Source organism: Mustela erminea, chromosome 16, assembly GCF_009829155.1.
Source record: "Mustela erminea isolate mMusErm1 chromosome 16, mMusErm1.Pri, whole genome shotgun sequence".
In the NCBI taxonomy this organism is placed as follows: Eukaryota; Metazoa; Chordata; class Mammalia; order Carnivora; family Mustelidae; genus Mustela; species Mustela erminea.
Window position 1 is genome coordinate 65,669,634 of NC_045629.1, and position 14,140 is coordinate 65,683,773.

General features: G+C 39.7%; 1 protein-coding gene across 2 annotated transcripts in view; it reads left to right on the forward strand.

Moving 5' to 3' along the window:
- DEPTOR (DEP domain containing MTOR interacting protein) overlaps nt 1-14,140 on the forward strand; it is a 131,767-nt gene that overhangs the window by 46,985 nt on the left and 70,642 nt on the right. The gene's annotated exons all lie outside the window — the stretch shown is intronic.

The following is a 14,140-nucleotide window of genomic DNA, read 5'->3' on the forward strand; positions in this document are numbered from 1 at the left end:
CAGTGCTGTTGTGGGAGTTAAAAGAATGAATGTGTCAGGTACTTGAATATTTAGCTCAGTGACTGTGGTACGCTGTCAGAGGCCAGAGATGATAGCCATTTCAGGTATTAGTCTGGTATTGTCCAACCACTTAATGCCGCTTCATGCCCCCTAGGTGTTCCTTCTCCCATCGCTTGCTTTCTAAAACTGAAGTGTAGAAAATCCCTCCTCTCCCAGACTCACATGAATTTGAAGGAAGGTGTCCATCAGCACCTCCGCTTGTATATCTGAGTGCAGTGCTTGTTTTGTTGCTGTTTTCTTTCTTATTATGTTTATTAATTCTTATTTAAATTCAATTGATTAACATATAATATCTTACTAGTTTCAGAAGTAGAGGTCAGTGGTTCATTAGTCTTATATAACACCCAGTGCTCATTCCATCACGTGCCCTCCTTAAGGCCCATCCCCCAATTACCCCATTCCACGCCCCCCCTGCCCCCCCCCCCCCGTCTCCCCTCCAGCAATCCTCAGTTGTCTCCCCTTCAGCAATCCTCAGTTGGTTTCCTGTGATGACGAGTCTTCCATTGTTGGTGTTTTCTTTTTCTTTCTTAGCTCCTTCTGGAAAATTCTAGTAGGTGTTGGATGTTTAGGTCACCAAGACAGTCCTTTCAAACTATAAGATTCTATGTTGTCAAAAATATACATGTCATTTCCATGGATCAATATTGCTGTCTTTTTTCTGTGTGCAGTTGGCCTTCCTGTCATTAGTGTTCAGTATCTCAATTTCCAAGTAAACTTATTCCTCCAAACTGCTTGTGGAATTAGTACTAGGAAAAGTAATTTAGTGGTACTTAACCTTGCATGAACTAGCTGCCTCCTCGCAGTCTTGGCCCTACACTTGGTTGCTGGAACACACTTGGAACAAACGTTGGGGCCTTTGGAATGATGGCTCAGTTTACCTACTTGAAAATTTTTATATTAGCATTATATATTATATATAATATAATTATATAATAATAAAATATATTAATTTATTGGTATAAATATATTAATTTATTCTTATATATTAATATAAGCTATAAAAATTATTAATATGAAATTTAATATAATTTTAATATATTTTTATATATCATTTTTATTGTATTTCCCTGGATATCTTTTCTATGAATTCCAGCATATACTATTATTTTATAAGCTTTGTATACTTTCAAAATTATATGAAGAAGAAAATAGTTTTGTTCACAGCTCTTTTTAAGAAATTTATTTACTTTAGTATTGAAGCTTTTTTTCCTCTTTTTTGCCAGGAAATTCGCTTAGGATATCTCTAACATTTGTGAAAGAAGTCCTTGCAAAGTATATGTTCCTTTTATTTTTTTTCCTTTTAAGATAATAACAATAACATCAGTTGGTTAATTACTATGTATCAGGCATCCTGCCTGACTAGTCCATTTGTTTGATCATCACAACAAACCCTGATTTAGATCAACTGTACCCATTTTATGGATGAGGAAAATGTGGCAGGGAGAGATTCGATCTCTTACCCAAGGTCAGTTCACTAATAAAATCACCTGGGATTTGAACCCAGCCTTCCAAAACCCAAACTTATTGCTACTAGGCTGTTGATAAATCTTAGAATGTTTATTATTAGGAAAGATTTATCATTATTTATTATTTATGGAGATTAAACTTATGAAATTAATGTTTTCTTCAAAACGTAGTTTATCTTAAAATGTAACATGGGGATTGTAAATATCCAGATACGGAATTTTCTGTAAAATTGATGGAAATTTGAAAATATGAAAATATTCCAAGTAGACATTAGAGGTGAATAAAGTGATTTTTCTTCATGATGAATCTACCTATAGATTTAGGGACTAAAGAACATAAGGAATATAATTATTGGTACCTTAACAACAACAAAAAAAGAGATAAATCTATATGGTATTTTATAAAATGTGATGAAAACAGTATCTTTTATTTATAAATTAAGTTCCACAAAGCATTTCCACTAGATTATTTTATCTGAATTCTCTCAATAGACTAATGATAGAATGGCAAATAATAATAGAAATAATAGCGTAGTAATTAACGGTATAAAATATAATATAAAATACATGGGACATCACATTACTAACCTGTTTCTGAGAAGGAGCATCTGGGACCTGAGGCAATCAGGTCATTTCTGTGTGTTGGGGATACAGCGTGAGAGGGTAACAGGTGTGTGGGCTGCTGCTCCCCACACCTCCCCGCAGCTCTGGGGGGCTGACGGAATTGTCAATATTTCCTTTTTGCTCTCCTCTTGCTTGTTTGTTCTGTGTTATTAATAGAACTTTGTGAAACCAGGTGGTTTCTGTCTGGGGTTTTGCTGAACCCGGCTGACATGGGTGCACTTGGCTTTCTAACCTGTAGAGGTGTTTCTCAGTCTGCTGGTTTGTAGGGCAAAGCTGTCCTTCCAACTTAAATTCAGTGACTCTGCTACCTCTTAGGATCCACATGGCTCCTGTGACTATAACTCACAGGTACTCAAACAAATTCTGGTTAAGGGGTGAAAACTGGCCCTTTCAGGGTGTCCCACCAATAGAAAGGTTCTGGGAGAGCTGGTGACATGAGTCCTCTGCAGAGTGAGTGACAGTGGATGTGGTTTTCAGAGTCGCACAGCCCTCCGTGTGGGGGCTCACACATTAGTCTGTGCGAATCCAATCCCAGCCTCGCACCTGGCTTGCTCCATGACCTTGAGCTGACAGCGAACCTCACTGATCTGTAGTCATAAACGGAAGTAAGACGGGGTCTCCCCTGGAAAGGCTGCGGGGAGGTATTTACAGCCTGTACGTTGCTAAGCACAGCGCTTGGCATGGGGTAAGCACCCAAGGAAAGTTAGCTGCTGCTACTAGAGTAGTAAGTCATAATGTAAACAAATGATACCCATTATTATTTAGCCCGGAACAGAAGTTAAGAGTCCAGGAACCAGGCTACCTGGGTGTGAATCCTGGCTCCGTGCCTAATTATCAAGGGCCTTCACCAAACTGTGCCTGTAATCGCCCTCCTAGTCGAGGGATATATGGCCAGTATCCACCTTTCAGACTCCTTGTGGGGCTTAAATGAACTACACGATGTATAAGGCACACAGGACAGGGCCTGCCTCAGACGAGGAGCATATCCCGTCGCTCCTCTCCTGCTGCCAGCTGGAAGCCAGTGTGAGAAAGAGGATGTGTGCCCCTGGATCGATGCCCAGACTTTGTCATTTTGCGTAATTCATCTGAGCACATTCAAGGCACAATGCACTTTCATCAACAAGCTTTCATCAGACCTTCACTGCACCTGAAGGTGCCTAGAAGAAGGCCTGCCATCTCTCCAGGGGGAGGCTTCCCGTTTCCCACTTAATTTTGCATGGGTCCACATACCCCAGACACACAATGCATGACTGTAACTCACATTCTCCTGAACAGTACAATTTGTACTTTTCTTTTTTCTTTTTAAATTTTACTTATTTATTCATGAGAGAGAGAGAACAGAGAGTGATAGAGAGGCAAAGGGAGAAGCAGGCTCTCCGCCAAGCGGGGAGCCCGATGTGGGACTCGATCCCAGGACCCCGGGATCATGACCAGAGCTGAAGGCAGACGCTTAACTGACTGAGCCACCCAGGTGCCCCAATTTGTACTTTTCAAATGAGACCTGCATGAACAGGATAAATATCCGTAACTTAGAAGAGCAATGTCCTGTGGTAGAAGATCCTTCGAGCGCATGTTCCAAGCTATAAAATTTGATTATCATTCGGCAGTCAGCAAAAGAGATCACTTTAAAATGAGTTGAACGCAGGATGATCCGTTCTATAAACTGATAAAGAGAGGTAGCTATAAAAGAGAAAATGAGTTGAACGTACAAATTTGGACTTCCCTTACTAAAACTAGTCGTTGAAATGGACATCTGAAACTAACCTTGATTTTGTCGTGAGACCTGGAGGAGACTTCTCTGTTCTAGTTTAACCTCAGTCTTCACAGGGAGGTAGCTCTCTTCTAGGTCTGGTTCATACAGACATTAGTTTCGTTTTTCACCTAAAGAGCCTTTGGTTTTTCTCAGCAGCAAGAGTTTCCTCTCTCCAGCCACTGATAGTCTGATTAGTTTGCTTAGGGGTGTAAGCCTGATTGAAGAATTGCTTTAAACCACCGCACGCCATTAGAGTTCCCACTGCTTCCTTTATATTCTCTCCTCGAAGGGAAATATAAAGGGGAAACTATATCCAAAGGGGAAAAGTCCTTTTGTGTGCTTTATCTTATCAGAGGTTTCTCTACCATGTGCCCCTGGGATCTTTTTCCTGTTCCCTCCCAGTGCCTGGCACAATAAATATTTGTTGAATGAACAAAGGACTCTACACGCTGCGATTGCCTTGAGCTGCCGAGCCTGGTCCCTGAAAGAGCTACAGAGAACTTGCTTTTAATGGCAAACAACAGTAATCAGAGATTTACCTTCTCTTGCCTCCTTAGGGTTTACAATGCATCTTATGTATTAATGTGTGTGATCCCCTGTGCAACTCTGGGAGTAAAACCTGGGAGACACAGTTCATCCCACTGCAGAGGTGGGGAACATGAACTGGAGAGAGGCTTAATGACTGATGTAGCTCTAAAGCATGGAGCTGCAGCAAAAATAAGTAAATACATAAAAATAAAGTCTTCAGTGGGGCACCTGGGTGGCTCAGTGGGTTAATCCTCTGCCTTCGGCTCAGGTCATGGTCTCAGTGTCCTGGGCTCGAGCCCCGCATTGGGCTCTCTGCTGAGCAGGGAGCCTGCTTCCCCCTTTCTCTCTACCTACTTGTGATCTCTCTCTCTCTCTGTCAAATAAATAAAATAAAATCTTTAAAAAAAATAAAGTCTTCACGCTTTTGACCCTATCTTGTTCCATTTCTGGGAGAGAAGTGCTTTTCAAATGAGGATACAGAGTTCTATGGATTGATTCAAATTTTGTGTTCAAGATCTGTTTTAATTATTTTGCATACCCTAATAAAAATACTTTCTAATAGGCTATGTACAGCACTGTCACAGTTTACTTGTGCTGCCCAGTTTAACAATGATTCATAGAATCTTGGAATAAACTTTCCTGTCTTCTTGGTTTATTTGGAGAGTGTCCTAGGATTGCATCGTAAGTGGGTTAAAAGTTGTTCCCTTTTGCAATGGTTTGTCTGAGTCACAAGGAATGATTTCGATGTCAAGAACTGTTAAGAATCTTGAGATTTTACCCTACTTGCAAGCTAACAAATTTGCCTGCCACCATTTCCAGGGTGCTGGCAGAAGACAGGAGACCCCTGGGTCAGAGACAAGGGACAGTTTGTTGCTCTCAGCAGTAGTAATAACCAGAGTATTATATTTTCTGGAACCAGTTCCCCAAGCCTCACTTCCCATAGAATAGCACAATGGAGGCCACCTGACGCCTGCCAGGGCTGGGTTACAGAAGAGGATCCCAAGCTTGAGGAACCTGAGTTTTTTGTAATAGTCATTACGCAAACTGCTCTTTAGCACAGAGCAAGACATTATCTTTCTTATACAGGATAGTAAGCCAATCTGCCCTTTTGCTTCAGAGACTGTCACTACCTGCCTTCCAAGTCTGCTCACTATACAAGTATTCTTGAAAAGATAGTTTAGAACATACGCTGTCCCTGCTTCTGCTTGCAAGATATAAAGAGATGTGTAAGATCCATGGAGAATTATCTCTGGGCAACTAAAACAAAAATGCACATATTAATTGGATTTTGTGTTGATTATTGAGGGAGCAATGAATATCCTCACCACTGTCCTGACTTCTGTATTTTGTATGTTAATCAAAACTCCCTTATAGGTTTCATTGCTTAACTTTTATAAGTAAATGTTGTGTTATCAGCATGAGATTTTTAAAAATGGGATTTTTCTATAAAATTTTATTTGAGAAAGGAGATTTGTTGTTTAAAAAGTTTTAAAACAGGGCCAGTTTTAAAGGGCCATCATCCCCTCTCACAGGGTGTTTAACAATCATTTTAAGACAAAAACGTAAAAAAAAAAAAAAGTAAGTAGTTTCATTATGTGTGCAGCTCTAAGTAGAGTCACGAGAAACTTTTGACCTAGAACCACATCCTTGCTGGATGCTCCTAACCACCTCTTCTTTGTTTCTTTTCTTTAGAAAAAAAAAAAAAAAAGCTTTCTTTATGCAAAATTGTGTGTTTCACCTGATGAGTTATTAAAATGTTTAATAATTTGTCAGGGGGAGACCATATAAAACAAACTCACTGTTTTATCATTTTCAATATCAACACAAATATTATTTATTATTTATTATTTATTTTTAAAAATATTTTATTTATTTATTTGTCAGATTGAGAGAGAGAAAGCAAAAAGCAGGGGGAGCAGCAGCAGAGGAAGAAGCAGGCTCCCCGCTGAGCAAGGAGCCCGATATGAGGCTCGATCCCAGGACCTGGGATCATGACCTGAGCCAAAGGTAGATACCCAACCAACTGAGCCACCCAGGCACCCCAACATGAGTTTTATACTGCAGTTATTTTCAAATAAATTTCTCTAAACACTGCCTTATACATTCTAAGTGTAGTTGAGAGTATGGAAGACAATGTGCAGCATGTTGAAATGAACCAGCCCTGGTTCACCTAATTTTGTTGATTTTCCTATTTTTAACAGCTGCAGCTTCAGCCTGCCAAGGAAGGGTGAAGTAGGAGCCAACCTCCTGGCTAGTTTGGTCCAGGTAGCTGAGCTCGGGCCAGTTATCCAGGAATAGAACTAGCCAGTGTCTGCACATTTAGTGATGCCCAGAGACTGGGCAGTAGAGGTGGTGAAATGCATCTGGGAACACAGAGTCGTTAGAAACACAAAAAGTGGTTTTACAGCTGCTTCACACTCATCAGGGTGGTGGTCACCAAAACAAACAAACAAACAAACAAACAAATGATAAATCACAGTGTTGGTGAGGATGTGGAGAAACTGGAACCCTTTTGCATTGCTGGTGGGAATGGTGTAGCTACTGGGAAAATGGTGTGGGGGAGGGAGTCCTCAAAAAATTAAACATATATCAGATGACTTAGCAATTCCACTTCTGGGGGTATGTACCCAGAGGAACTGAAATCAGGGATTTGAACAGATATCTGTACACCCATATTCACAGGAGCATTATTTACAATAAATAAAAGGTCAAAGGAGCCAATGTCTATTGATGGATGAATGGATGAACAAAATGTGATATTTACATACAATGGAATATTATTTAGCTTTATCTATTTATTATTTATTTATTTATTTATTTTTGTTATTTAGCTTTAAAAAGGAAGAAAATTATGACACTTGCTACTTCATGGGTGACATTATGCTGTGTCACAAATGGACAAATGTCATATGATTCCACTTTTGCGAGGTCCCTAGAGTACTCAATTTCATAATGACAAAGAGTAGGTTGTCAGAGCCTGGCATTGTGGGGTGGGTAATGGGGAGTTATTATTTAGTGGGTATAGAGTTTCAGTTTGGGGAGATGAAAAAGTTCTCGAGATGGATGGTGGTGATGATTGTAGATTCACGTGAAGCTACTTAATGCTACTGAACTATAACCTAAAAATAGCTAAATGGGAAGAATTTATGTTTATTGCCACAAATAAATATATAAAATAAATTAAAAATTTTTAAATCACTTAAAAAACAAAGCTGGCAAGAGGTGGACGGAAAGCAGTCAGTCAGCTTAGAGTACCAGCAAGCTTGAGAAAGACAGCAAGGTGATGATCCCCATACTGTTAGGACTAGGTACTGACTGAAGGAATTGCCTCACTCTAAACTAATGAGCTAAATACTGTTGTCCTCCCTTTGGCAAATAAGGAGATCCAAGCTAAAGAGGTGAACTGAGTTGCTTACCTTCATAGCCAGAAAGTGCGAGGCCCCTTTCCAAACCTGGTTTCCAGCATCAGAGCCCATGCTCTGAACCACTTTTCAGTCTGCACATTCTGCTTCAAAAAGTTTCTGTAGCTTCAAGCCGGAGTGGTAGCAGAAATGAAGACCACTAGATGATAGTGAGCCACAGGCAGCTTAGGAGATTTTTAAATGGTTGTGAAGACAGTCTTTGAGTCTAGTTTGGGAAATCGTATTCTCCTTACTGTCCCTTGGCAATGCCATCCCCCTGTAACATATGGCTGTAATAGTCCAGCTTTGTTAACCCGCAGAACAGGCACCGGGCCAGCTGTGCCCATGAGAAGCCATCAGCCCTAGCTTGTCATCTGTAGATTTCTAGCTCTAAGTGTTATTTAGAAATTATTTGAAGGTAAACGCATTGCTGCTTCACCAGTAGACCGGGTTCGGTGGCAGTGGAGGTGGACTGTGCTGGTTATTTCTGCCATGTTTCCCTGATCTCGTGTGATTGCAGAGCTGTGGGCCAAGTCTCTGTAACATTTAGTTTGACAATCAGTCTCTCTCTGTTGCTCCTTGTCAACTTGGTAAAAGGAAAAAGCCATTTACGATTTTTGGAATTGGAGAAGCCTCTGTCAGAGTTCTTGGCCTGCCTCTTATTGAAACATTCAACCTTTCTGACCCTGGTTTTTTTTTCATCTACAAAATTGAAAGAAAGATGTGTAATTCACAGATATGTTGTGAGGACTGAGGAAAAGCTCAGCAGAGCCTCCTCTAATGCAGGAGGTGTATTTCTAATCCATAAGGGAAAATGCATATAGGCAAAAGTATCCTTATGTTACCTAGACTATTAAAAAAAAAACCATGTGCCTTTCTACACTAGAGTCATATTCAGTGTGGTGAGATTCCCAACCTGGATGTGGGACATTTTTGTTCATCCTTCAGTTCCATTCTCTCCAGGTCGCAGCCCTCTGTGTGCCCCAGGGGCTAACCAAATGTGCAGAGGTCATCACCATGCTCCATGGCCATAACCTCAGTCCATGGGGGGCATGAACAGGAAGTAAGTGGGAGGGAGGACAGTGAGGTCAGGGTGATAATTCTCTGTTCCCTTCCCACTATTGAAGGCCTCAGCTCCTGTCAGCCAGCCCTCTCCTTCCCCACATCTCTTTTATGCTTTGGAACCTTCTCTCCCTCCAGAATCGTCAGGCCTGGAGTTGTTAATGATCACTGCAGTCCACTAGTCTGGGAGCTTTACTTGGCCATTGCCTTTAACCCTGGCGGTAGCATCAGTAGCTCTTTCCTTATGGACCAAATTTTAGTAGCTCATTTGCCCATCCATGTCATTTCCTGCAGGGACCTCAATTGATAAGCCAGTGAGACCCATCTGGGCACTGATAGGAGTTATCTTGTACCTCCTTGAGTGGACAGGCAGACAGAAGTGACCACACTCCATCTGTAAAAAAGTCACTTGCTCTTTCTGTTTTCTCTGCGCATGTACCACGCATGATGGGATGTTGGAACTGGCACCAGATTCTCTCAGTCACCACTGTTGTGCAAGTATGGAGTGTGGTTGGATTGAAGCAGATTATTTTGGTTCCCTTTCTGCTCCTGTTTCACCCTGGGTTCTAGCCCAGAACTACAGCAGCCATCTCCCCGATGTGATTGGGTCTCATTCTCTCCAGTTGGACCAGAAGCCCATTGAGGTCATGGATCTAGGTCATTCTTATTTAGGAGAGAAACCATGGTTAGCCCCTTTCTCTTTTTCCTAACCTGTGACGTGTTTAAATTTGAGTAAAACCAGGGAGAAGTATTTGATCATCTAAGATCTCTGTATTTGTATTTACTTATTGTAGGGTCTTAGTGGGTCTTAGTATAGATGTTCAAAGAATAAGAATAGTAAACATAGCCATCGTTTATTGAGCACTCCCTGCTCTAGGCACCATCCTAAATATTTTTCACATATTACTTCACTTAATTCTTCCTACACCTCTAAGTAAGAGGGAGAGATTTTCACCATGAATTTACAGGTAAGGCAAGTGAATTTGAGACAGACCAAGAAACACGCTTTAAACCTCCAGTTCCTAAAGAGTGATCTCGTCAAAGTTGCTCATAATGCACACTCTTCTTTTTCCCACAATTGGCATTAAAAACTAAAATTGTAATTTGAGTGAACCTGTAGAAATGAAATATCCTCCCTAATATGCTTTGAGTACCATGACCCCTGCTTACATCTGGAAGCGATCAAGAACTGAGAGTCCTTTCTAGAGGAAATAGCTGATTTGTTTTTAAATGTTAAAGTTCTAAAATGAATGGATCAAGGGGATGGGCACGAAGAGGCTACGCCAGACATTCTGCCACATAGGGACAGGAGAACACACACAGAGTAGAAGAGCGGGCAGGACCTTCTGCGAGAAGAGGCACATTTTGGAGCGAAGCAGAAGTGGATGTTTTAGGAGTGGCACCAGGGGAAGATGTGGTTGGGAGTTTTTAAGGAAGGAGAGTGTTCTTACATTAGAGCCTTTGTATGGAAGTTCCCTGAGGTTGGTGGCTTTGGCTTTAAATATCAAAACGAATCCAAGAAGTATAGTTCCTATGCTGTTTATCTTGCTTTATTTGCTAAATGAAAACATCCCTACTTAATTACTGTGTCCTCACACAGAGCTGGGGAGTATAAGCAAAGACATTGTTCGATCAAATGAAAAAAAGCACCAAAGTGACAGAAAACATTTATTAATTTCAGAACCTCTAACAGAAGAGTCTTTCAGACCAGAATGAAAGGCAAGCTGGATTTTTAACTTTATCAAATTTAAATTTGTAGTTCAAGTTTAAAGTTGAACTACAAATTTAAATTTATTGAACTGTAATATATGTAAAGTACACATATCCTAAGTGTACAGCTTAATAAATTTTCACAAATTTAACCCACCTGTGAAACCACTTTCCCCAAATAGTAGTTTTTAAAAACTTGCCTCTGTAGTCTACCATAATTTAATATTCTAAACAAAATTGACATTAGCACCAGTGTTAACATTCATTAGAATAGAAAATATATTTTTAAGTAATTAAACTTCTTTGGCTTTTATATGTTTCATCTGTTACCTGAATGCCACTTTCTCTCCCCAAATGCCTGGAATTAATTGTTTCTTCTGGTTAGTTTGAACTGTTGGACAACCTGGCAAGGACTGACAGGGTTGACGAGGGTTGACTCTCTGGGGTGTGTGTATGTGCCTGTGTATTTCATTTGCTCACTGCTACTTTGTGCCAGGTGATATGCCTGACTCTCTTATAGATTAGCTATAATTTTTACAACCCCATTGAAGTAAGCATTATTATCTTTATTATATCCAAGAGGAAATCCAGGATCATAGAGCCCAACCACAGCTTAGAAATCACAGAGATTCAAACCCAGGACTGCTTCTCATTGCCTCTCTCTGGAGCCATTTGTGCTGATAAGGAAGAGCAGAGGAGAAGGGAATCAACCACATCACTCCTAGATTCCTTGCTTTCCTTTTGTTATCTGTACTTCTGACTCTGTTATGACATTTATCTGTCTTGCCTATGGGTTTTTAATGTTTGCTTTTCTGCTGGAGTGTGAGCAATTTAAGGTCAAGGACCATGTCTTTTCATTTCTGCATCTCCTGGGACATAGAAGATGCTCAATAAATATTTATTGAATTGATGAATGAATATTATTTTTAACAACTTTACTAAGATCAATTCCCATGTTATGTAATTGACCCAATAAACTATACTTTTTAATGCTTGTTAGTATATTCATAGATATGTGCAGTCATTACCAATTGCAATTGTAGAACATTTTCATCACCTCAGAAAGAAACTCTCTCTTAACTCTTACCTGTCACTTCCCTATTCTTTCATCTGTTCCTAAGCAACTAATTTACTTTCTGTCCCTCTAGCTTTTTCTGTTCTGATCATCTCATGTGAATGGAATGATACAATACATGATCTTTGGTGACTGGCTTCTTTCATTTATTATGTTTTTCAAGGTTCAACCCTTTGTAGTTTATATCACTACTTCATTCCTTTTTGTAGCCTAAGACTATTCCATTGTATGGATAGGTAACATTTTCAGTTTCATCAGTGGATGGGTGCTTGGTTGGTTCTAATTTTTGGCAATGATGAATAGTGCTGCTATGAACATTGGTGTTCACAAGTTTTTCTGTGGACGTATGTTTTCATTTCTCCTGGTTATACAGCAAGGAGTAGAATGACTGGATCATGTAGTGGTTTGAGGAACTGAGAGATTGTTTTCTGCAGTGGCTGCACCATGTTACATTTCCACCAATAGTGTATGAAGCATCCAATTTCCCTACATCCTTGCAAACAACTTGTTATAATATGATTCTTTGATTCTAGCCAACTAAGGGGTGTGAAATGATAGCTCATTGTGGTTTTGGTTAGCAGTTCTTGATGACCAATGATGCTAGCCTCTTTCTATGTGCTTATTGGCCATTTGTGTGTCTTCTCTGGCTTATTGAGATCATTAGTCCACGTGGAAATTGGGTTATTTTTCTTTATTATTGAGCTTTAAGTGTTCTTTATGTATTCTGGATGCAAATGCACTGTCAGATATATGCTTTGCAAATATTTTCTCCTATTCTGTGAGCTGTCTTTTCACATTCTTACTGGTGCCTTTGAAGTATGAGAGTTGTAAATGTTGATGTAGTCCCATTTATCTATTTTTTATTTTGTCACTGGTGCTTTTGGTGTCCTAACGAAGAATCCTTTGCCCAATCCAAGGTCTTGAAAATTTACCCGTATGTTTTCCTATAAAAATTTTATGGTTTTAACTCTTACACTTAGGTCTTTAATATATTTTGGGTTTTGTTTTTTTTTTGGTATAAGGTGTGCGATAAGGGTCTAACTTCATTTTTTAACTTTAAAAATTTATTATTATTATTATTATTATTTTTGCATGTGGCTCTCTAATCATCTCAGCACAATTTGTTGGGGAAAAAAATTGTTTCCCATTGTGTGGCCTTGGAACCCTTGTTAAAAATCAGTTGACCACAGATGTGTCAACACAGTGATTTTAAATCTGTTTTAAGAGGAGTGGAGTCTTATGATCGTACAACATAAGATCTTGGTTGAAAAAAGAGACCAGAGCCTGTTTCCCTTCCTCTTTCACACCACTTCCACAAAAGTACAGTACAAAGTGGTCCTCCTGTCACCTAGCCCATGAACCTGTACAAAAGTAGCACCTACTTGTCATTGTGTTCAGTTTTTTCAACACTTTCTTACCTCTTTAAAAATACTTATTTTCCCTAGTGGGTATTGTCCTCAATTTGTCTTCATGGCTTCATCTTGCGTCTCCTAAGCTTCTTTCTTTGCCCATTTCTTTCTTTGTTTTTGGCCTCAAATGCTTCTATTTCCTAATAATTTTGGAAGCATTCAACATAAATAATAACGATTCCCTTAGGAGAAGCCTTTATAATACGTTTGAGAACCCAGCTTCCCTGGACAGTTGTTGGAAGAGGCCAACAGAGGTTGGAATTGTTTTGAAGATGTTGTAGAAATGCTCAGCTTCTCCTCTTCATGTGTAATTTTACAGTCATGAAACCGTAGCTGAATGTGGCCTTTTAGGGCAGCTGTGGCCTTGCAGTAGCCCTTGGCTTCTGTCTAAAGCTGACTCAAGTTCTGAAAATGTTTACTACAACAACACTGAAAACCACGGGCAATGTGAAAATTACCTCAGGTTCCAAAATATCAATCTCTTCAGAGCATAAAGCCAATACTAAAAAGTTCTAGTTTTTCTTCCAAAAGATTTAAAATAACAAGGAGGAAGGGATTTCACCTTTCAAAGACAAATCACCCTCTCGATTCCTGTTGCTTGTGATATTCTGTTTTCCCTCGGTTGATTAACAAGTATTTATTTGATTAACAAGTATTTACTTTATGTAGATGCCTTTCCTAGGCTCAGTTTCTGTTTGTTTTGTATGTTTGTTTTTTAAGAAATAAAAACATTTAAGGCATGGTGTCTATCTTTCAGAAGCTTCCAGCTTAGCTCAAATGCATTAAAAATTGAATGGATTTGTAAACCATGGCACTGATTTTAAGTTCAAAACAGAGAGAGAGCTGTCTGGATTGTACTTTAGTTGGGATAGCCTCAAAGAGGAGTTAGTACTCAATCCAGCCCTTTAAAAGAAGCCAACTGCATCATTTCGCACCTAGTGCAAATGAGAACCAGGTAATTTTTGCCCTTTCCTTCTGGCTAGTGCATTCTTTTCCACGCAGGACTGCTCATGAGGAATTAGGGCTAGACTTCAGCCCTCCTTTTTACCTGA